Source organism: Pelophylax lessonae (genome assembly GCF_965119305.1).
Source record: "Pelophylax lessonae genome assembly, chromosome: 4".
Taxonomy (NCBI): domain Eukaryota; kingdom Metazoa; phylum Chordata; class Amphibia; order Anura; family Ranidae; genus Pelophylax; species Pelophylax lessonae.
Window position 1 is genome coordinate 144,592,098 of NC_138771.1, and position 25,148 is coordinate 144,617,245.

General features: G+C 41.0%; 1 protein-coding gene across 1 annotated transcript in view; it reads left to right on the forward strand.

Moving 5' to 3' along the window:
• Nucleotides 1-4,152: 4,152 nt before the first annotated feature.
• LOC309552561 (uncharacterized protein) overlaps nt 4,153-25,148 on the forward strand; it is a 104,956-nt gene continuing 83,960 nt past the window's right edge. The window contains exon 1 of the mRNA XM_082253513.1: nt 4,153-4,242. The gene's annotated coding sequence lies outside the window, so the exon portion shown is untranslated. The remainder of the gene's footprint in view (nt 4,243-25,148) is intronic.

Genomic DNA, 25,148 nt, shown 5'->3' on the forward strand with positions numbered 1-25,148 from the left:
CAGTTGATTGATAATTTTGGAACCACTCCCATTAGACTCACTTACCACATGGACACAGACAAACACACAGGGATTTCTTCAAAATAACAAAAGGTAAGAATCTGCAACAAAGTTTGTTATGATCTTTGCAATGTACATTGATCACCCAGAGGGGAATGTTTTTTTCTCAACAAAAATGGAGTTACTTTTTAATGATATAGATTTTCAGATTTTTGTTAATGTGCCCCTGGGTAGATTGTAAAACCAGTTTGGTACATTTGTGTCCAGGTTTAAAGGCTAAATGCACCTTTTCAGAGAGAATTTCACTTTTCACATAATATAGCAGACTTTTTCAATGTCTTTTCTGCCCAATCCCAGTGTGCCTATACCTAACTTACCTAGTGCATGGCAGCTTTGAATCTGAATTTCTCAGTTCAAAATCTATAAAAATGCCATTGTTTCCTGTGGCATCATGTGACCTTCCAGGAAACTTCATATACCATCATATACCATCATGCACTGCCTTACTGCTTCACAGAATAGGGCGTGTTTTACTTCTGTGGATAACAACTCCTTCATTACTATACCACCTCTTTTTTATTTATTTCCACCAACTTTCCTACTTCTTCCTTTAAGGTGGCAATACATTGTACAATCTGATTGTACAATCTCCTTTAGATCTACCATCCACTATATAGTGCAAGGACTTTCCTGATTTGATACAAATTGAATAGTTTGTTTAAGTGGATCCTCCTATTACATAGTTTTGGTAAATCTAAAGGAAATTGTACATAGATTGTACAATCAGATTGCATCGTGTATGGACAGCTTTATATAAGTACATGGGAAGGAGACATTCATCTGTTAATGGTATTGTAATCCAGGGCCCTCTTATGGAAGGGGAGGGTGTAAACATACCAATTTCACTTTCCGGTCCTTCTCACACAGAGTAGCAGGAGCATGTTTTTTTTTTCTTGTGAAACACAAAGGGCATCCCATTGATTTTAATTGGTGGTCCTACATGCAACAAATGCAGCAAAGTAGCTCATGAGGAATTTTGGCGCATTGTGGTTTGCACATTTATACTCAACAAAATACACGTTGCTTCCATGTTTGGGGTGCCATTAACAAATAATGGCATTGAAAGTGCAACTAATTAATTTTAGGTGTATAAAGGAGGTTATATACTATGCAATCCCCTTTAGATTTAGGAAAACTATAAAAAAGGAGGACACACCTATCTATTCAATCACTCTGTATCCAATCAGACAGGCCCTTGCAATACATAGTTGATGGTAGATCCAAAGGAGATTGTGTAATCAGATTTTAGAGTTTATGGTGATTTTTACAGACTTCCAGGGACAAACTTAGACTGTCATGTGATCGCTCTGCTCCTGCACACTCTGTCAAATGAATGATCTGTGCAAGAAGAAGGTACAAAACGAGATCTCAGCAGAGAAAGAGGCAGGAGCCAAGCATCATTGCACAACTTCCGGTTTGTGTCTGTGGGGCGCATATCGCCCTGGATTCCTGGAATCCAACACGAGAGATTGTTTGGTTTTATGTAAATGCACTACTTTTATCAATAAAACTTGTTTATTACGATTTTACACTATGGAGACTGTTTCTTCCATGTTCCACTGACCCAATGCCACTAGACCATCTAATACGCGGGGGAGCATAAGGAGACCGTGAAGACTATATACAAGCCAGGCATACTTATATACAGTGGGATACCCCTGTTGAAAGGGGTAGGATATCTGGTGAGTTCGATACCAGGTAGGGGAAACGAGTGGAGACACTGGGGGTCACTGCATGTTGTGGTTCTAGCTTGAGTATAACAGCACCTCCTAAGGTTTTTCACCAATGTCACTACAAGGAGCAGCAAGGCCATGAAGGGAATAAAATATAAAGGACACTGCACTTTTTATCTATAAAATTCCACACATTTTTTTTAACTATACATTTTGCACTGATCATGAGCCTTATGTATGATTTATGTATATGCATCTACTAGAGGGGTTTGAAACCTCATCTATTTCAGCACTTGCACTTTTGGCAAATTTGCACTATTCCTGTTTTGCACAAGGTTGTGAAGTTGGTTTCTAATTTTTTATCATTTTTAATTGATGTGAACATTTATGTTCAATCTTGCTTTTTGCACAATAGGAACAGTTTGTTTGCACATATAGCACATGCTTCATTTGTAGGCCACAGAGATATATATATGTTTGATTATTAGTTTATGTTTCTATTTTAATGCAAGCACGTGACACTTTTAATATTAGTCTTCTTTATATGTAAACTAATCAAATGGCACTACTCTAGTTTATATACGTCTTTCATGTCCATTTAACTATACTTGATATATGAGCTACCATAACACTCAGATGTAATATAGAGCAGCGCCAACACCCACTTTTTTTATCTTGTGCACACCCAGCAGAGAAAGACACTGGCTATGTATTCAGGGAGAACAGTGCTCACTAACATTGATTGCATTTAGGTACAGGGGTGGGTGGGAGCAATCTCCTAGAGGGGAAGGACAGGTGAAGGGTGTCTGTTAATGAGGTTAACTGCTGAATTACTTCTTTTTTCAGTTTACCTGTCCCAAATACCAGGATGTAAACCAAGTAGTAATGGAGGAGTTTTCTATAGGAGATAGTGGAGGCTGAGGTAAAGCCTGCATTAGAATATACAGAAATATTTTTCTTTTCTGCAGCAGAGGTGCATTAATGGTATATTTGTACACAGTAAAGCTGGAATTTAGGGAAAAAAAGTGATCTTAGCCTTTAATAAAGTCTCTCCAGCCCCACCAAAGCACAGCTGGCCTTTCTGAGAGTTAATTTATAGTGCCTGTGAGCACAAGTCACAATGATTGACCTGTGCATATCAGCTCCATTATTGCCAGACTTGATAATTCAATGTATCAATCTGCAGCTATAAGCAAAAGTGACCTTGTGTTAAAAATACACAGCAGATCAAGGTAGAAGGTTATATTACTGTGGCATTTGCTCATTGTGAGTATATCAGGACAGAAATGCAGCGGATAACAGTGCACAGTTTGAACAGCAGTGGCTGGATACAGCTGACCAGATTTGCTGCTACAGGGCAGACTTTCTGTGCAGAATCACGTATTTATTTATCTGATTCTGCACTTCCCGGGTAGGGGATGATTAGTCACAGCAGAAGCCGATCAGAGGGTGCCAGCCAATGGATGACCACCGGCACCCGGTGATCAGCAAGGAGACAGCCTTGTCAGCGGGGAGGTGCTGGATCTTGTTTCCCTGCAAAGCAGGGAAAAGCAGCACACTGTGCACATAAAAATACTGGTTAGGCACACATTTAACCCTTTGATTGTCCTAGATGTTTAACCCCTTCCCAGCCAGTGTCATTAGTACAGTGACAATGCACATTTTTTAGCACTGATCACTGTATTAGTGTCACTGGCTCCCACAGAGTGTCAAAATGTCAGTTAGTATCAAATTGCCAGCCGCAATATCGCAGACCCGCTATAAGTCTCTTATCGCCCCCATTACTAGTATAAAAATAAATAAATACAAATTCCAGTATATATATCATAGTTTGTAGACACTATAACTTTTGCTTAAACCAATCAATATATGCGTATTGGTATTTTTTTTTAACAAAATGATGTAGCAAAATATATATTGCCCTAAATTTATGAAGAAATGTTTTTTGTTTTTTTTTTAAGTATTGGATATGTTTTATGGCAGAAAGTAAAACATTTTTCTTTCACAATTGTCTGTATTTTTTGGTTTATAGCACAAAAAAAAAAATAAAAAAAAACAGAGGTGATCAAATACCACCAAATGAAAGCTCTATTTGTGGGGAAACATGACCTAAATTTAATTCTTGTACAGCGTTGCAATTGTCGGTTAAACTAACACAGTTCTGAATAGCAAAAAATGGACTGGTCCTGAAGAGGGGTAAATCTTTCGGAGGTCAGTATTTCTGATTGTATTTCTTAAAATGTTTACTTTTTGTAAAATTGGTATTGTGGCTGCTTACTAGCTACTGGAGCAATTGTGTATTGCACATTGTTGACTAAGTGTAGGCAGTACTGGGTGTGTTCCAAATAGCATACGTAAGAGAAGTGAGGTATTATTTTAATTGGTGTAGTATTTAAAAGGAGCAGCAAAACTGTAGGGTTTACTGTGTTGAGTTTGCTCACTGTGAGTGCATCAGGACAGAAGTGCAGCGGACAAAAGTGCATAGTTTGAACAGCAGTAGCTGGATACGGTAAGTTTAAAGTATTTGTGATTGGTTTTCTTAAATTGTTTACTTTTTAACTTTGATACTGTGATTGTCGTCATTGGTATTTGTTTACTCGGTACTGCAGTAATTGTTTATTGTGCATTGTTGACTACGTTTTGGGAGTACTGTGTGTGTCACATTTTTTTTTTTCCAATTCTTTTATTAACATTTCACATAATAAAGTCAACTTACATAATATATCCCATCATTTCCAAGAAAAACAATTACATAACTCAAAATAGCTCCAAACACATTCATTCATATCATCTCCTCCACCCCTTCACATATATACAAAGGTCCCACTCTCTCCAACCCATGCAAACCCAAACTCCCACATTTTTACAATAAATCCCATAATTACCCACATTTCTTATATACATAAATTGCAATTACAAAAAAAAATCACCATGCCTCTTTTTGGCCTATATTTATGAAGAAAGATTTATCTGCAAAATTGGAAAAAAAGAAACAAATAAAAGCACATTTCAATATCTTTGGTCATTTTTTGTTTATTTACCAAAACATAAAAAGCCCTGTGGTGATTAAATACCACCAAAAGAAAGCTCTATTTGTGTGAAAAGAAATGATAAAAATGTCATGTGGGTAAAGTGTTGCACTTTCACCTAGCAGCAAGAGGGTCGCTGGTTCGAATCCCAACCACAACACTACATGCCTGGAGTTTGCATGTTCTCCCTGTGCCTGCATGGATTTCCTCCAGGTACCCCGGTTTCCTCCCACACTCCAAAGACATGCTGGTAGGTTAATTGGATCCTGTATAAAAAAAAATAAAAAAAAATTGACCCTACTATGTATGTATGAATGTGAGTTAGGGACCTTAGATTGTAATCTCCTTGAGGGCAGGGACTGATATGAATCTGCAATGTATATGTAAAGCGCTCCGTAAATTGACAGCACATTATAAGTACCTGAAATAAATAATAAATAATAATAAGTTCCTGGTATTGAAGTGGGTATTCTACTAACCACAGGCAATCCTTCCACAAATTTTCCTAAACTGGTCCACATTTGCCTTGCAAAACCATGCTCTGTTAGTTATAATTTTTTGTTTCGATATTCTGAAAACTTATATTGGCAAGAAAAGTCCAAAATAGAAAATCCTTCCAGTTCTTGTGTTAAAACTCAAAATGGATTTTATAATAAAATGGCATATGGCTACAAGAAAAATAATAAACTACAAAATAAAAGTTAATACTAATAAAAGTGTAGCTATATTCTTGAGATACAAATTGTGTGTGTGTAATCGTGTGTGTGTGTGTGTAGCAGTGGTCAGCTCATCCTCGTGTAAATGTCTACTTTCCAGTCTTCGCTCTCTTCCTTTTTACTCTGAAATGAGCAATTCAGCCCTCACTTTCTCCTAAAAGTGGTCTGGTTTTACCTCCTGTAGGTATATGTATAAAATGCTCCTAAAAGTTTATTTATCAATATATGTATATAAGATTCTATCTTGTATAAATATCTTAATCAACAAATATCACAGTATAAAGAACCTATATTCTTAACATATACTGTACATACTTTAACCTTTAGTCCCCGTTCACATCAGCGTGACTTGACATGGGATTTGACAGGTCAAATCACAGCCTATTGCAAGCAATGGGAGCACCCCCAATCGGTGCAACGCCAACATTGCAGCGCCGCACCGATTTCCAAAAGTAGTTCCTGCAATACTTTTGGCGACTTCAGGGACAACTTCAATAGACATCACTTAGGGATGTACTCACTTTTATTGCCAGTGGGTTAGACATTAATGGCTGTGTGTTGAGTTATTTTGAGGGGACAGCAAAGTTACACTGTTATACAAGCTGTACACTCACTACTTACATTGTAGCAAAGTGTCAGTGTTCAGTGTTGTCACATGAAAAGATATAATAAAATATTCAAAAAAATGTGAGGGGTGTACTTACTTTTGTGAGATTCTGTATGTATATATACATATATATATATATATATATATATATATATATATTCCACAGTCTAGTCACATTCATATCCATACATACTTTTAAATCTTAAAATAATTGATTTTAATATATTTTCAATTGTGATTCCAGTACATTTGATAAACCTAACTTTAGTTTTGTATGCCAAAATATATTTTTGCCCTCATTATATTATTTTTCCCTTAATAAAATAATGAATAAATGTAACACTGTGGTACAACACTTTGAATTATAAATGTCACTTCAAAAATAGATGTTTCATATTTTCCCTCCAACATGTGTTTGTCATAAAGTTCCATAACATACACCCTTTAACCACCTCAAAACTGGGCACTTTTCAATTTTTATTTTTTGCTAAAAAATATCTGAGAATTATAATATATATATATATATATATATATATATATATATATATATATATATATATATATATATATATATATATATATTTTTTTTTTTTTTTCTTAGTTTCTTAGTCTGTTGGAAATAAGTAATTTTTCTCCTCCACTGATGTGCGCTGATGAGGCTGAACTGATGGGCACTGATTAGGCGGCAATGATGGGCACTAATGAGGCAGCACTGAAGGGCACTGATGGGGTGGCACTGATGAGGAGACACTAATATGCAGCACTGATGGGCACCAATAGGTGGCACTGATATGCAGCACTGATGAGCACTAATAGGCAGCACTGATGGGCACTGATTAGTGGCACTGAAAGGTGGCACTTATGGGCAATGATATATGGCACTTATGGACAATGAAAAAACAACAAATACTATGGTGAGTGAGGAGTGAAGATTGGGATGCCATTAAAGTTCATCTGTGTGTAAAGGCAGGCGTCCCAATACTTTTGGTAATGGGTAGTGTTTATTGGTTATAAACGTCCAAAATAGAAAGTCCTTCCAGTTCTTGTGTTAAAATGGCTTAAAAAATAAAATAGCAAAAGATTACGAAAATAATAAGAAAAATATTAAAATACAGAATGAAAGTTAATAATAATAAAAGTGTAGCTATTTTCTTGAAATACAAATTATGTGTGTATAATCATGTGTGTGTAGCAGTGGACAGCTCGTCCTCACGTAAAGGTCTCCCGTCCAGTCTTTTTTCTGTTACTTTTTACTCTGTAAGGAGCAATTCAGCTCCTACTTACTACTAAAAGTGGTCTGGTTTTCCTCCTGCATATTTTAGTCCCACTATAGTATCTTGAGACAAACGCCTACAGTGGGAAAATAATTACTGGATTCCCTGCAGATTTTGTAAGTTTGCCCACTTGCAAAGAAATTAAGGGTATATAGTTTTATCATAAGTGTATTTTAAATGATAGACAAAATATCAACCAAAAATCCGGGAAAAAACACATAGAACAAATGCTATAAATTAAGTTGCAGTTTAGTAAGTAAAATAAGTATTTGATCCCCAAGCAAAACATGACTTAGTACTTGGAGGAAAAACCTTGTTGGCATGCACAGAGATAAGACATTTCTTGTAGTTGGTGACCAGGTTTGCACACATCTCAGGAGGGATTTTGGTCCACCCTTCTTTACAGAGCTACTCTAAATTCTTAAGTTTTCTTGGCTGTCTCTTGGCAAGTCGAATGTTTCAGCTCCCTCAAAAAACATTATATAGGATTAAGGTATTTAAGGTCTGGAGACTGACAAGGTCACTCCATGACCTTAATGTGCTTCTTCTTGAGCCACTCCTTTGTTGCCTTGGCGGTATGTTTTGGGTCATTGTTGTGCTGGAAGACCCATCCATGACCCATCTTCAGTGTTCTGGCTGAGGGAAGAAGATTCTCATCCAAGATTTTACAATACGTGGCCCCATCCATTGGCCCCTCAATGTGGTAAAGTTGGCCTGTACCTTTAGCAGAGAAACAACCCAAGGCATCATGTTTCTACTTCCTTGCTTGACTGCACGGATGGTGTTCTTAGGGTCATAGCCAGCATTTTTCTTCCTCCAAACAGGGTGATGCACCTCCATCCTTGTTAACATCCTTCTACATCAAATCTTTTCCTGACACAAGCATGACAGCATACACATATGGGTAGGCTCGACCAATCAGGACTGGCTATACTAGATAAATGAGTCACCTCCCCTAAGGCAGCATTCTCTTTTTGTTCCTCAAATGCTCAACTGGTTATAACTATGGAAAGAAGATTTTTATTTTTGCCTTCACCTTGCCGGATTTATCTGGTCAGCAGCACGGGTTTAGCCTCTCTCCTGTGATAAAGCTCCCTCCGTTCAGGTGTAAACTGCCTATACGAGGGAGGCCTCCCCCCAGCTCCAGGTACTGGGGTGCAGGATACTGGTCTCTGGATGCAGGTAAAACAATTCTGCCTTGTTGTTTGTTGGGGCTGATCCAGTCTCTCCTCCTGGTGAATTATGGCCCCACACACTATTGGTTAGTCTGGCGGTCTGTGTATATTTTGTTTCCCTTGCAAAACGCTGGCATTGTTGTTAGGGCAGCTGCCACCTTCCAAAATGGCTCCTTGTGTTCTTCCTGTGGCTGTACTGCAGGCTGCCCTTTCCAGATTGATGTGTGGATGGGGATGGCGCCTGGCAGAATTGAGGTTGACAGGGAGCAGAAAAAAGCTACCGGGCACCCCGGGCGGCTGTCTGGGTGTGTTGGTGGCCACCTGTTCAGGAATCGAGCCTCTGCCATCACTTTAGAGCTAGTCAGGGATGTGTGCTGCACAGGCAAGTAAGCTAAACCATAGGCTGTTATGATGATGGTCTATCATGATTATTATGCGGTTAATATTAAAGGATTAAAGTGTTTGATATACGAAACATGTTAACAAAGTACCGACATCCCAGTTGAATAATCAATATGTGGTAGAAAAGGACTACCAAAAAAAGTGGATGGGGGCTCGAGGTGTTCGAGCCTTCATCCAGAAAATACATGGAAAGCCATGGATGAGCATAGAAAGGAAAGAAATGTAGGGAGGGGGAAAAGCAAAGGCTGGGTAAAAAAGGGGGGGACGAGAGACAGAAAATGAAGAAGGAAAGAGAGGGAGGGGAAGAGAAGGGGAACAGGAAGAGAGAAGAGAAAAAAAATATATGGAAAAAGAGGAAAGAGAAGAAAAAAGAAGAACAAAGAGACAAAAAATAGAAAAATGAGAAAAAAAGAAAGAAAAAAAGAAGAACAGAACAAAGATCCAAGAAAGAATATTAATGAGGGCTGGTGGGATTTTAATGGTACCGTAGAAAAAATCATAGAAAAGGTGATAAAATCAAGTATTTTATTTATACATCATTAAAAACCAGGTAGGGGAAAACATTTGTATATGTATAAAAACATATCAGCGGGTACAAACAGTACAGTAACAAAGGTATGGACAATAAGCGATGATAGATTTATAGCTCATCCGGTGTGCAAGACCTCGGAGAATTAACCCAACATGTTTCGCAGCCTGTATAGGGCTGCTTCTTCAGGGGTCTGTAACATGCTATATAAGAGGAGAGTTTTAATAAACCTATGTAGAAACAAAACAAGTAATGAATAAACAAATAAAATACAACTTAATGGTTAAACATGCACATGCGGCTCCTGTGTGTACAATGCACAGCCCATCACCACAAATCATCACCCGGCAGTGCACCAAGGAGGGAGAGAGCCCGGGATCCCCACAATACGTCTTACCCACGGATGTGGAGGAGAAATAAGACAAGGATAGTCAAATGGCGTAAGTGTTGTGAACCAACCGAGGTACCCCGAGGGATACCAGTAGGGTTCGAAAAATGAAAAGAGAGAGCACACCAAAAATTTCCAAAGGGATATCCAAGGGAAGTGTTTGCTAAGGCAAGTAAAATTAAAAATAGAACTTAAAAGGCAATAAATTTACCTTTAATGGTACTGAATTATATATGACTCGATAATGAGACCGAGTGATTTGGAACCCTAAAGCTCCTATCTCTAAAGAGAGAAATATAGAATATATTAAAAGGCATAAACTGATCCTGACAAAGAAGCAACTTAGAGGGACAAAACGAAAGGAAGGGAAAAGGGAAAGGAGCCAGAGAACATAAAAAAGAGAGAAAAAAGGATAAAACAAAAGAAGCAACACAGGGAAAGAAAGAGATGGGGAGAAAGAATGGAAAGGGAGACAAAACACACAACAAGCGTTAAAAAAGGAAAGGAGAAAAAGGGGGTAGGAAAAAAAGGGGGGGAGGAGGAAAAACAAAAAAGGGAAAGCAAATGAATGAAAAGAAAGGAAACGTGAAAGAGATGACTACCTCACAGAGAATGCTGATAAAATATGGAGAGGCCGATTGAGGAAAAAGCAACTAAGCGTCTACAGCTGCAGTGGGTAGTGTCTAATTGTCATGCTCGTTCTGAGGTACGCCAGAGGGAACCACCTATAGGTATCCAGATAGAGTTGACCAAGTAGCACAGAGCACCTAAAGGGAAGATACAGAAATAGTTTGAAATTGAGACATAGCCTCGGGGTTCGTATGATAGCAAACCTCCAGGCATGGCCATCGATCAAACAACAGACCTCCGGGCATGACAAGCAACACGTACTTACCCACATGTGTTCAGATGGAAAGCATGGCCTTCTCACAAGGGTATGAAACGCCAAACCTCCCGCTTATATACTACCTCAACCCGACGCCGGACGCACGTCATAGACATGCGCCACGGCGTGGGTCAGATCCTCAACGATGCGCGCACCGGAAGCGCGCATAGTGCTGCACTGGACTCGGCCGCACCACGCAGCCGCGTGCAGCCATGGAGAGCGGAAGTGGAGGTAATCATACCTCCACATCCCGCGCCTCCATCCGAGGATCACACATCCGTGGGAAGCGAGAGGAGGAGCCAGGGCTCTCCAACCCATCACAGGGGCAAAGCAAACCAGGCGATCGGAGGGGTAGATGAGCGTGCATTGCAGATAGAGACAAAAGGAGCAAAAAAGCATGTGAATGGATGACACACATACAAAAAAAGAATTAACATATAAACAACAAAGTATACAAAGTCATACACCTAGTGCAGCAATCAATGCAGCATACATGAAGCACTCCATTTAGCAATGACGTGGCGATCCGTGGCTGGGAAGAAAGGACGAAAAAAAGGGGGGGGGGAGAGAGATACAGGAGAGGAAGGGAAACATCACCAGCCAAGGACCGTCACGCTGTATACAATATAAAGTATCACAAATTACCTTTCCACAAATACATCAACAATTTATGGAAATGGCCACAAGGGTCCAAAATGAGGATTGGTCAGGAACAAATCATGAAGAAAATAAATAAATATAGCTCCCAGGGAGCGGTTATCAAAAAAAGCCTTACAAAGGCACAATTCCGTCTGTGGAATGAGCAAATTTTTAGATTTTTATTTCTCCCAGAGTCTTTGTGGCCCCATCTCATGACCGCCAGGTGAAACAAGGGACCAACGTGCAAGGGGTAGGGGTCCCACCAGGTGTGAGTGGAGTAGTATGTCTAAATGCAAGAATGCAAGACAGTCTCTATCCAAGGAATGGTTTGTAGGTTAAAACCTCATTAATTCCTGGGGGTTTGATAGCATCCAGCAACTCAATCCAATAGGTTTCTTTTTGTAAGATGCGCTTGTCCCAATTACCCCCGCGGGGGTCTGGGGCAATGACATCCAGAACCGTGAATTTCACAGTTTTATTATTGTATCCATGATGCAAACCAATGTGCCTGGTGACACTCGTTTGTATGGTTCCGCCGTCAGAGTGGTAGATGTGGTCCCCAATACGTTGGCTCAACTTGCGAATCGTCTTGCCGACGTAGAAGGCCCCACATTGACAGGTCATCAAGTAAACAACACCTTGCGTGTTGCAATCAGCAAAGTGTTGAGGCCTAAAGTATCTACCGTTGGGTAATCGGACCTTAGATCCGCAACGGATCCAGGGACATTTGTCACAGGATCCACAGGGATAGGTACCTTTTTTTGAAAATTGGGGGGTGTTGTATGGTCTATAGTGACTTTTTGTCAAGCGGTCACGAAAGGAAGTCGCGCGTCCCTGGGAGCTATATTTATTTATTTTCTTCATGATTTGTTCCTGACCAATCCTCATTTTGGACCCTTGTGGCCATTTCCATAAATTGTTGATGTATTTGTGGAAAGGTAATTTGTGATACTTTATATTGTATACAGCGTGACGGTCCTTGGCTGGTGATGTTTCCCTTCCTCTCCTGTATCTCTCTCCCCCCCCCCTTTTTTTCGTCCTTTCTTCCCAGCCACGGATCGCCACGTCATTGCTAAATGGAGTGCTTCATGTATGCTGCATTGATTGCTGCACTAGGTGTATGACTTTGTATACTTTGTTGTTTATATGTTAATTCTTTTTTTGTTTGTGTGTCATCCATTCACATGCTTTTTTGCTCCTTTTGTCTCTATCTGCAATGCACGCTCATCTACCCCTCCGATCGCCTGGTTTGCTTTGCCCCTGTGATGGGTTGGAGAGCCCTGGCTCCTCCTCTCGCTTCCCACGGATGTGTGATCCTCGGATGGAGGCGCGGGATGTGGAGGTATGATTACCTCCACTTCCGCTCTCCATGGCTGCACGCGGCTGCGTGGTGCGGCCGAGTCCAGTGCAGCACTATGCGCGCTTCCGGTGCGCGCATCGTTGAGGATCTGACCCACGCCATGGCGCATGTCTATGACGTGCGTCCGGCGTCGGGTTGATGTAGTATATAAGCGGGAGGTTTGGCGTTTCATACCCTTGTGAGAAGGCCATGCTTTCCATCTGAACACATGTGGGTAAGTACGTGTTGCTTGTCATGCCCGGAGGTCTGTTGTTTGATCGATGGCCATGCCTGGAGGTTTGCTATCATACGAACCCCGAGGCTATGTCTCAATTTCAAACTATTTCTGTATCTTCCCTTTAGGTGCTCTGTGCTACTTGGTCAACTCTATCTGGATACCTATAGGTGGTTCCCTCTGGCGTACCTCAGAACGAGCATGACAATTAGACACTACCCACTGCAGCTGTAGACGCTTAGTTGCTTTTTCCTCAATCGGCCTCTCCATATTTTATCAGCATTCTCTGTGAGGTAGTCATCTCTTTCACGTTTCCTTTCTTTTCATTCATTTGCTTTCCCTTTTTTGTTTTTCCTCCTCCCCCCCTTTTTTTCCTACCCCCTTTTTCTCCTTTCCTTTTTTAACGCTTGTTGTGTGTTTTGTCTCCCTTTCCATTCTTTCTCCCCATCTCTTTCTTTCCCTGTGTTGCTTCTTTTGTTTTATCCTTTTTTCTCTCTTTTTTATGTTCTCTGGCTCCTTTCCCTTTTCCCTTCCTTTCGTTTTGTCCCTCTAAGTTGCTTCTTTGTCAGGATCAGTTTATGCCTTTTAATATATTCTATATTTCTCTCTTTAGAGATAGGAGCTTTAGGGTTCCAAATCACTCGGTCTCATTATCGAGTCATATATAATTCAGTACCATTAAAGGTAAATTTATTGCCTTTTAAGTTCTATTTTTACTTTTACTTGCCTTAGCAAACACTTCCCTTGGATATCCCTTTGGAAATTTTTGGTGTGCTCTCTCTTTTCATTTTTCGAACCCTACTGGTATCCCTCGGGGTACCTCGGTTGGTTCACAACACTTACGCCATTTGACTATCCTTGTCTTATTTCTCCTCCACATCCGTGGGTAAGACGTATTGTGGGGATCCCGGGCTCTCTCCCTCCTTGGTGCACTGCCGGGTGATGATTTGTGGTGATGGGCTGTGCATTGTACACACAGGAGCCGCATGTGCATGTTTAACCATTAAGTTGTATTTTATTTGTTTATTCATTACTTGTTTTGTTTCTACATAGGTTTATTAAAACTCTCCTCTTATATAGCATGTTACAGACCCCTGAAGAAGCAGCCCTATACAGGCTGCGAAACATGTTGGGTTAATTCTCCGAGGTTTTGCACACCGGATGAGCTATAAATCTATCATCGCTTATTGTCCATACCTTTGTTACTGTACTGTTTGTACCCGCTGATATGTTTTTATACATATACAAATGTTTTCCCCTACCTGGTTTTTAATGATGTATAAATAAAATACTTGATTTTATCACCTTTTCTATGATTTTTTCTACGGTACCATTAAAATCCCACCAGCCCTCATTAATATTCTTTCTTGGATCTTTGTTCTGTTCTTCTTTTTTTCTTTCTTTTTTTCTCATTTTTCTATTTTTTGTCTCTTTGTTCTTCTTTTTTCTTCTCTTTCCTCTTTTTCCATATATTTTTTTCTCTTCTCTCTTCCTGTTCCCCTTCTCTTCCCCTCCCTCTCTTTCCTTCTTCATTTTCTGTCTCTCGTCCCCCCCCCCTTTTTTACCCAGCCTTTGCTTTTCCCCCTCCCTACATTTCTTTCCTTTCTATGCTCATCCATGGCTTTCCATGTATTTTCTGGATGAAGGCTCGAACACCTCGAGCCCCCATCCACTTTTTTTGGTAGTCCTTTTCTACCACATATTGATTATGCGGTTAATATGTCAGGCTGCCAAAGTAGGGTGACTTGCTTTTATAGTTCTGTTTGTTTCATTAATGCCTCGCGGGTTTTTGTTTTGTCTGCAGTACTGTTAATGCAGGGCCTAATAAACAGGTGTTGCTGTGCAAAGTTGAGTCTTTCCTATTAACTCAGCGATTCCCGGCTCTGCAGGTTGGATTACTGTTTAATGCTCCAATACCTGGGTTTGCTGTTTTTAACTTTGCAGACCAGTGGCCTAGTGTAGGTTATCCTGCCAGGGCTATTGGTCTGGGGTATATTAACCCTTCCTTGTGCTACTTATGATATAGTAATGCTTCAGTATTAATGACTGATATGTGTTGTATGGCTGCTATGCGTTTAATGCCTGCTTTTGGCTGCCAAACATTGATGGCTGCTATACGTTAGGAACTGCTATGTGTTTAATGATTGTTATGCCTTAACCTGTTATGTCTAAATTCTGGAGTGAAGTTCAGTGCTCTGATTAAATTTACAGTGTCTTAAGTAATTTGTCTAATACACATCTATTGTTAATTACTTTTTCTGAGAGATTAATCTTAGCTCACAATAGCATATAGCATATATCCATTTGCTGCTTCAATGTCTGCAGATGGATGTGTGGATGGCCACTGATAGTGTAATAATGCTAATGTCCTAGCCAGTACTTCCAGGCATTTATTATGACCACAAACCTGCAGCTCATATCCTTGATGTATGAGCTTACCCAGAGACCAGCCATGATCATTAAGGTGAGGGTCAGGTAGGTACACTATAATAAAGAGTGCACGGGCAGTATGGATGGTAAAACTTTCCAGCCCCTAATACCTTTTCCACTCCCCAAAGGAAAAGATGCAACTTGTTCCTTCAACAGTGACAGGTCCTCTCTGGCTCTGAGGAAAACCACTATACATTCAAGGTGCTGCCAGGAGGGGCAGACTAAAGGAAACCACAATAAGGACCATCCTGGGCGGTATGGGGAGTGTGGTTAGCTGACGTGCCTGCCAAGATGCCATGCCAAGTTGCATATCAGGTGACTGTAAACAAAAAGGCAGATGTTTTGGCACTCTTCAAACTGACTAGGTGGATCTCTAGTCACTATTACTAATGCTCAGGTACTAAGCTAATTAGACAGCTAGGTTTGTTTAAAGAATACGTCTGCCTCAAAAGCAATGGGACAAGGAGCTTTCATCAGATTGGCCAGATGTGTCTTCATGCTAGCGGGGGATGCAAGATCCTTTCTGTAAAGTCAAGCTTTACTTCAGAGCCAGTTGGCCAGGGAATCTTAATCAGACTAGCCAGAAGTGGCAGTCTGCCAGCGGATGATGCAATATTCTTTGCAGAGGCATAGGAACAGCAATATAGATTTGAAAATGAAGTTTATTATATCATTAGGAAGTGTTGTGTGGCCTACGTGGGTATTCACTTCAGTAGCCAAGGCTATATGGTTCTCAGCAGATAAATTGAAGGCAAACTGGATCATTAATACGTCTCTGTGGTGTGTGATCCCTGAGTGAAATTAAAGAATGCTGTTCCTCTAGTATTCTGTGTAGTTAGTCAAGCCATATGGCTTAAACCCACTGACTGCATATGTCTCTTTCTAAGTGAATCGACTGCAATTCAAGATGGAATCAGTGATGTCTAGATTTGGGACTAATCCTTTAGGCTAGTCACCTTGGCCCAGAACAAAGAGTTGGTGACAGGGCCTGAAAGGAGCTATAGAAGAGATTGAAAGATCCACAATCGTCTTTCTTTAGTTGCCTAAATCCAAGTCTGCTCCTCGCTAGCAGCAGCAAAATTCCTTTCACTCGAATTTGCCCAGTAGGTGTTATTGCAGGAATTATTGCAAATTGGGGCAGTGAAGGCTCAGGATCGGTGGGGCCTGTGCAGTAAGGAAATCATTGGAATTTTCTTTCCATTCCTCCAAATCCTCTAATTCCCACTATGCTTCTTTAAAGCTTTAAACAAAGGGAAGCATGTTTCATAGCTGGACAACAGCCTGCGGGTGGCTCAACATCCTGCAGGTCCTGGCAAATTCAGACTCAGATCAAATTTGGACGGATCATCAGCTGGGGAAAGCCAACTCATATCATTATAATAATGGCATTTTGGACACTTAGTAGAATACTGCAGAGTCGCTCTCACAGAAAGTGACAGTATTAGGTTCACACTTGGGGCAAGTCCTAGCTCTATCCTATCTGTTCATATCCCATGTTCTTAAATGATCGAGAAGTAGTCTGCAGTAATCCATGCAGTCGGTTGGACTCACTGGAAGATTGGGAACATTATAATTTGCACTTCTAAGGTAATGGAAGATTTGCTTCCTACTCCAGACAGGATGACCCCCACATATGAGACAAGTCCCGTTGGTGGGGGCCGAGGATAGTTAGTTAATCTTTTTCAGATTTCATTCGCTTCCTGTCATACCAATCATCACAATCTATTTACTTTCTTGGTATTCACCTTTTTGTTTGGTCATATCTTCATAGCAAAAGGGAATACAATGTTATTAAATCTTTGTCAAAGGTAACTCCCATTCAGGTTTGCCAACAGTAGAACCTGTCTCATATCATTGTTCTTTGTGTTCTGGCTTCCCAGAACTTCCTGTCAGACACTGTAAGATACAAAGTCTTGGATGTCAAGAGTGTGTCCCTAGACCAACAAGCAGTTCAATATATCTCAACCTGACAGTTACCTCTATAGTCATGAATGGAATTTATTCCTGCAAGAAGGAGCTTCCCAGAAGTTGAAACAGTGAATTTACGAACATCCAGTTGGGTCGGCAGGTTAGCCTATATAGGCACCAGACCCAGTAGTCTCCAAGCTCCTCATCAGGAACCGTAGTTGTCCAGCTGTGATGAAGGCACTAATGTCCTGGTGGCCTTGCAGGCCGCAATGTCCTCAAGTACAGTCTTTGGCCCAAGAACCTCCTATTTTCCTTCCTTAGATTTCAGACCGTACATGGTGGGGCAAAGTGTATCCAAATTCATCCAAGTTAAATCTAGCAGCTGGGAGACCAGGTTTGGAAGGCTCATCCAGAGTCTCGCCTTTCAGTATTTGAAACCCTGTGGAAGCCAGGGAACCTGCTACAAACTTCAGGTATAACAGAACGTGGGAAACCTCGCAGAATTTAAGGATGGAATCCTCTGCTCCCAACTGTAAATATTAAGATGTCTGCAAATAGGCCGAGATAAGGGATTAAGTGGTAGTCAAGTCTTGGTCAGGTCCTCACTTCCTGGGATCGAAGGACCGCTGCACATCTTGGTAAACCAATTCCGAAAGGCCTGCACAGATCATTCTTTTCCCTTAGAAACTAGCAGAGTTGTATAAAGTACTCGAAACCCATACTTGAGTAAAAGTACAAGTGCTCGATCAAAAAGTGACTTGAGTAGAAGTGGAAGTGCTCGATCAAAAAGTGACTTGAGTAGAAGTACTAAAGTATTCAACATTTTTTGTACTTAAGTATTGCAAGTAGTTTTTTTTTAATTTTGCTACTCAAGTACTGAAAGTAAAAGTACCAGTAGTTTTGAAAAAAAAATTGCTACTCAAGTACTGAAAGTAAAAGTACAAGTACTGTGTTATGTAGTTATTAAAGAAAGAAGTCAAAAGTTTGAACATCATATTGTTTTTTATTATTTCAAATGCAGCTTTTATTTATACATACAGTAGCATTTATTTCCGTATGCGCTGATAATACACGTGTTTTGAGCTTCATGAAACCTGCCATCTACTGTTCTAACAGTGGTAATTTTTATAATTGTAACGAGTAACTATGCAGCACAAAAAAAAATATCGGAGTAGAAGTATTGAAATCATTGAAAAAATGTAGTGAAGTAAAAGTGGAAGTAGGAGAAAAAAATTCTACTCTAGGAAAGTACAGATACCGCCTTTCGGTACTTAAGTACAGTAGTGAAGTAGTTCTACTTAGTTACTATACATCTCTGGAAACTAGTGTTGGGAAGGTTGTCCCACTCCTCCATTCTTCTGAGCAAGACTTCCTCAATATTTTCTGTGACACTAAAGCAGTATTTCCTAAGGCTATCATGTCTGGGAGCCCTGAGTTATCTGGCTCTTATATTAAGCCAGCACACACCTGTGCCACCAGTGTGCTTGCTTCTGCCAAAACCTATCTTAAACCACCATTTTAAACTGTAGCACGGGGTCACCCTGCTACACAATCCATACATAAAACCAAGGCGCAATGAATACAATATCAATATACCTCCTACCTCATATCTCACCTTACATCCCCCAGTACTATGTTTTTTAGTAATCTCTACACACATACTAACATGCTTCACCACCAAGAACCCTTCTATACACACCAGCCCTTTTTGCCCACTCATTTCCACTTTCATTACCTTGCTTCATGTTTTCCATTTTGAATTACCAAAAAAAGCTAAAACAAAATTTTATAATAATTTTAAGCATCTAGTACAGGGAAAATAAAACACAAAAACAACAAAATTGGTAACTGACTTAAAGGAAAAGTTTTTCTTAAGAAAAACAATTATTGCAGGTAAAAAAATGTGCATTTACTATTTTTTTTCCTAGTATCCAATAAAGCAACGCACACCCGATCAGTAGATCACATGTAGGCAGGTTTCCTACAGGTGCATTAGTTAGTTTGCAGCTAAACTGAGGATGAGGGGGGAAAGAATTATTGTATATGTTACAGTTCCCAGGCTTTTTGGATCCAGCTTACTCACCAGTGATATAAATATGGAGGAAAGCAGGGAGACCCATTCTTCCATAACCAGGTGCGTGGCTGTAATTTGCTGAATGACCAAATAGTCATATTCCGGCTTGACTAGCTCTATCTGATCCATATATATGGTACCCTATAACACAGTCTTGGTACATCTGGTGAAACCAGGCCTCGATCTAATTATTTTAAATCTGCAATTCCCGGAGGTGTTCCAGCATGTAGAGTTTTTCCCAAATGGCCTGCCTTTAAATTTTAGGTCTTTCTTCCTCTTTCTGTCAGAAAAAATCTTCGGGCACAAAAGAGAACGTACAGTATTTTGACTCCTACAAAGGAGTCGAAATAGCATTGAAACCTTGACAGCCTGGTGACTTTCCCACCTGGAGATACTGACCCTTGCAGGACATAGCTGTCCACAGGGCAGCGAGTCAATGCTTGTAGTCTGTTACTACGGGATCTAGGGGCAGGTCATTCTGGAGCCTCTTATGGAACCTGTGGTAGGGGAATAATGACCTCAGGCCGAAAATAGGCAAGGTGTTTGTTATATCTGCATTTTATCAGGATTCCAGCCAGTCTGGTGACAGTGCAGGGGCGTATCATGAAATCATGTCAAAATGTGGGCGTGGCTTAAACTGCGCTAAATATTGGCTTAAAGGGGGTGCGGTTTATTCGAGTCTGAGATTACTTAAATTATGCAGAATGCAATAATGTTATATAGGGACTTTACAATGCGGAGTGTACAGCGGTGGGTAGTATGTGCAGGAGAGGGGTGTGGAGTGTATGGCAGTGGCTAGTATGTGAAGGAGAGAAGTACGGTGTGTATGGTGGTGGGTAATATGTGCAGAAGAGGAGTATGGAGGGTATGGTGGTGGGTAGTATGTGCAGAAGAGGAGCATGGAGTATATGGTGATGGGCAGTATGTACAGGAGAGGAGTGTGGAGTGTATGGAGGTGGGTAGTATGTGCAGGTGGGGAGTGTGGAGTGTATGGAGGTGGGTAGTATGTGCAGGTGGGGAGTGTGGAGTGTATGGAGGTGGGTAGTATGTGTAGGATGGTGTCAGTAGGGCAGTGGATGGTATAAGTAGTTGTTTATTTTTATTAATTTTTTACAATTTAATGTTTTATTATTTTTGTTTTCATTTTTTTTAAATGCTTTTTGGGGGCCAGTGGATGGTGTCAGTAGGGCAGTGGACCATGTCAGTAGAAAAATGGATAGTATTTTTTTTTTTTTTACAATTTATTTTTGTACTATTTTTTTTCACAAATGGGAACAGTGAATGGTGTCAGTAGTTTTGTATTTTTATGTATTCATTTTTTTACAATGCTTTTTGGGGGAGGGGGTTGGGGCAGTGGACAGTGTCAGTAGGGCAGGGAGAGTGGTGTCAGTAGTTTTTGTTTTTTCCTACAGTTTTATTTTGTATTATTTTTTTTATTTAATTTTTTAGAATTTATTGCTTTGTTGAGATATCAGATAACAGACCCCTGACATCTCCCCTTTGAGACAGAGAAAGGGACTGAGGACAGAGATTCCCCAGTCCCTTTTCTCAGAAGCCTCAGCATTGAAAATGAATGAACAGTGACAGCAGCTCCCGTTCATTCATAAACTGAAGCAGAGTAAACACAGCTTACTGTGCTCAGTTATCACAGAACACAGGAACTATCGGTAGCAATAGCTCACTCTGCCCAATTCAGAAAAAGGAAACAGCTGGTAAATTAAATTTTTACTGGCCCTTTCCTCTGCTCTCCATCCTGACACATCCCCCAGCAGCCAGCAGGGGAGGAGAGCCCCCCCCCCCCCCCACTGCTGCTGGGGACTAGGGGGGCAGAGGTGGAGGACAAAGGACCGAAGGAGCGGGCCAGAGGAGCACAGGGGGGGGGGAAGGAGGAGGACATGGATTGGGGCTGAAGGAGGATGACATACAGGGGGGTTAGAGGAGGAGGACACAGGTAGCAACCAGGGATGATCAGTGCAGTGGGAGGGCCAGCTGTGAGTCCTGATTTTCCTGAATGACTTTTAAACTGACAGCCATGAGAGGGAGAGGAGGAGAGGCGCCTGTCAACTGAAACACCATGCAGAGAAATTGGTGCTCACAGCTTTCGGCAGTTTGAATAGGCCACGTCAGAAAGGACATGCTATAGCTGCTGGACTGCTGCACCTTCCTGCTGGGACCTTATTCTGTTACTGGGAGGGAAGTAACAGAGGTACACTGGACTGGTGGGGAGGGTGCAGGCTCAGCAGTGTGCCTCCTAAAGCAACATCCATTAATTTACCGGTCCCATGCATTGGTGAGCCCATGCACAGGCCGTCAACAGCAGAAGTGATTAGCCCTTTTGTCAGGTTTGGATTGTTGTTCAAATGTAACCGGTGGGGAGATTTATTTCCTCTATTTGTCCTGATGTGCATTCTTATTGAGATAGAATGGGATGGAAAACCAAATTTTCCCCAATGGGACGAAAAAAGAACTTGTCAGAACTTTTACGTAGTCTTTACTCCATTCAAATCTAAAAATAAAACATTTGCTTTATATAAATTTGAAAGGCTTTTGGGACGTATTCTACAATAAATATAACAATGAGGTGTGCAGGGTCCAGTAGAAACTGATCAGATTTCAGGTTTAAATGATTTTTAATTGGTATGAGATTTTGCACAATATCATTCCAAAAGGAACTATATTACAAGCTAATACACAGTATCTCACAAAAGTGAGTACACGCCTCACATTTTTGTAAATATTTTATTATATCTTTTCATGTGACAACACTAAAGAAATTACACTTTGCTACAATGTAAAGTAGTGAGTGTACAACTTGTATACCAGGGTAAATTTGCTATCCTCTCAAAATAACTCAACACACAACCATTAATGTCTACAGTAAACCGCTGGCAACAAAAGTGAGTACACCCCTAAGTGAAAATGTCCAAATTGGGCCGAATTAGCCATTTTCCCTGGGCCGAATTATGTGACTCGTTATGTGTTACAAGGTCTTAGGTGTGAATGGGAAGCAGGTGTGTTATCGCTCTCACTCTCTCATACTGGTCACTGGAAGTTCAACATAGCACTTCATGGCAAAGAACTTTCTGCTGATCTAAAAAAAAGAATTGTTGCTCTACATAAAGATGGCCTAGGCTATAAGAAGATTGCCAAGACCCTGAAACTGAGCTGCAGCACGGTGGCCAAGACCATACAGCATTTTAGCAGGATAGGATCCACTCAGAACAGGCCTTGCCATGGTCGACCAAAGAAGTTGAGTGCATATGCTCAGCGTCATATCCAGAGGTTGTCTTTGGGAAATAGACGTATGAGTGCTGCCAGCATTGCTGCAGAGGTTGAAGGGGTGAAGGGGGGGGGGGATCAGTCTGTCTGACCATGTGCCGCACACTGCATCAAATTGGTCTGCTTGGCTGTCGTTCCAAAAGGAAGCCTCTTCTAAAGATGATGCACAAGAAAGCCTGCAAACAGTTTGCTGAAGACAAGCAGACTAAGGACATGGATTACTGGATTCATGTCCTGTGGCAAGCATGTGTGGCGGCAACCAGGTGAGGAGTACAAAGACAAGTGTGTCTTGCCTACAGTCAAGCATGGTGGTGGGAATATCATGGTCTGGGGCTGCATGAGTGCTGCCGGCACTGGGGAGCTAAAGTTCATTGGGGGAACCATGAATGCCATGAACCATGAATGTCAACATGTACTGTGACATAAAAAAAGGTGCACTCTATACAAAGTTTAAAATGAAAAAACTCCTCATGAGTCCACTAGCGGCACTGTAGGTACGTTGTCCACATACACTGATAAAGTTAAAAAATGTCCTAATATATGCAATGAACGGATCTTTACTTCTTGTATATATTATTAGAAGAGCGATCCCAAAGATAGTCCATTGCCGTGAGTGAAATCATATGAAGAAAGACAGCTGGGCACACAAACCTCCACCACACCGCTGTGCTCGCCTAGTGGTAATGAACTCACCAGAGGCAGCTTGAAAACAAGCCTATAAACCAGACACAGAAGGAGATGGATCCTCAGCCAGCCTCCAGATATTATAGCATCTTCTCCAATATGGTAGACAATTCACTCGTCAGATTATGCATGCAAAAAAATGTTCAGAGACACATAGCGTAATCCCGTTACAACATTTATTTCACAAACCCAGTGATACAGTGAATCCCGTAAGAATTTGCACTCACATGTAAAACAGAACAATCAAGCATATAGATCAGGTTACCGAACAGCTTCTCGTCAATCCCCGTGTACACGAACAACCGCCCGGTACCTAGGTTGGGTGTCTTCCGGGTGTGAGGTCAGACGCTGCCGAGTACCATGGAAACCGCGTGCTCACGCTCTAACGCGTTTCGTCATCACGGACTTCAACTGACGCCCTTTTTTTATGTAGATTGTGTTAATAGTGGCAGCTGTTGATTGTATGAGTTTTGAGTACATTTTTGTTGCATTCAAAACATATTTATTTTAGCGCTGGGTGAGTAGGATACATTATCCATTTTTTCTACTCCTTATTTTGTATGTACTGTGTTTTGTATGTACACAGCATGATCCCCTCCCTTCGGAGACTGGGCCGCAGGGCAGTATTACAACATGATAACGGCCCCAAACACACCTCCAAGATGACCAACGCTTTGCTAAAGAAGCTGAGGATAAAGGTGATGGACTGGCCAAGCATGTCTCCAGACCTAGAACCCTTTTGAGCATCTGAGGGTTATCCTCAAACGGAAGGTGGAGGAGCGCAAGTTCTCTAACATCCACCAGCTCCGTGATGTCATCATGGAGGAGTGGAAGAGGACTCCAGTGGCAACCTGTGAAGCTCTGGTGAACTCCATGCCCAAGAGGGTTAAGGCAGTGCTGGAAAATAATGGTGGCCACACAAAATATTGTCAATTTGGGCGGCCCAATTTGGACATATTTCACTTAGGGCTTTACTTACTTTTGTTGCCAGCGGTTTAGACATTAAGTGCTCTGTGTTGAGATATTTTGAGGGGACAGCAAGTTTACACTGATATACAAGCTGTACACTCACTACTTTACATTGTGTAGCAAAGTGTAATTTCTTCAGTGTTGTTACATTAAAAGATGTGAGGGATGTACTCACTTTTGTATGATTCTGTATATAAATAACTGTTTATGGACTGTACTGTTCATTTCAGGGGAAGGGCAATATATTGACCTATCCTCTCTAACTATAGGCTTGGACAAATACTAAAGGTCACTATGTCTTCTAAAGGGACTTGACTGCCTACTTAAAGCCCAGCATGCCACAGTACCCATTCAAGCCTGGTAACGATACTGTCCTATTCCAAAACTACCTCTGCCAGCACTCAAGTATTAAAGTGGTTGTAAACCCTTACATATACCCAATGAAGGGACTGGTCTCATATAATAAACAGAGATGAAACAAATTCTTCTACATAACTTGTACCTGTTTATCTGCAGTATTCTCTTTTCTACATTCATTCAAAGGCCAAAATTGATATAGCATGTCTGAGCTGTCAGAAAAGAGAGCTGAAATTACACACTACAGAGCTCAGTGAGGAGAGCTCTGAGAGCTGATTGGAGGGAAGGGGCACACACCCCTTTACACAGCACACAGGAACAGAGGTGAAGCTATCAATCTAATAGAGCTCCCTCCTCTGTCACCCTTTTTCTCTTGGTGTCAGGAAAGCTTGTCAGAAGCGACTCATGCAGATAGGAGAGGAAGAAGGCAACAGACAGAAATTACACTTAGTGCTCTGGATAGAGACAGGTACACACTGTAGAGGGATATGCTTT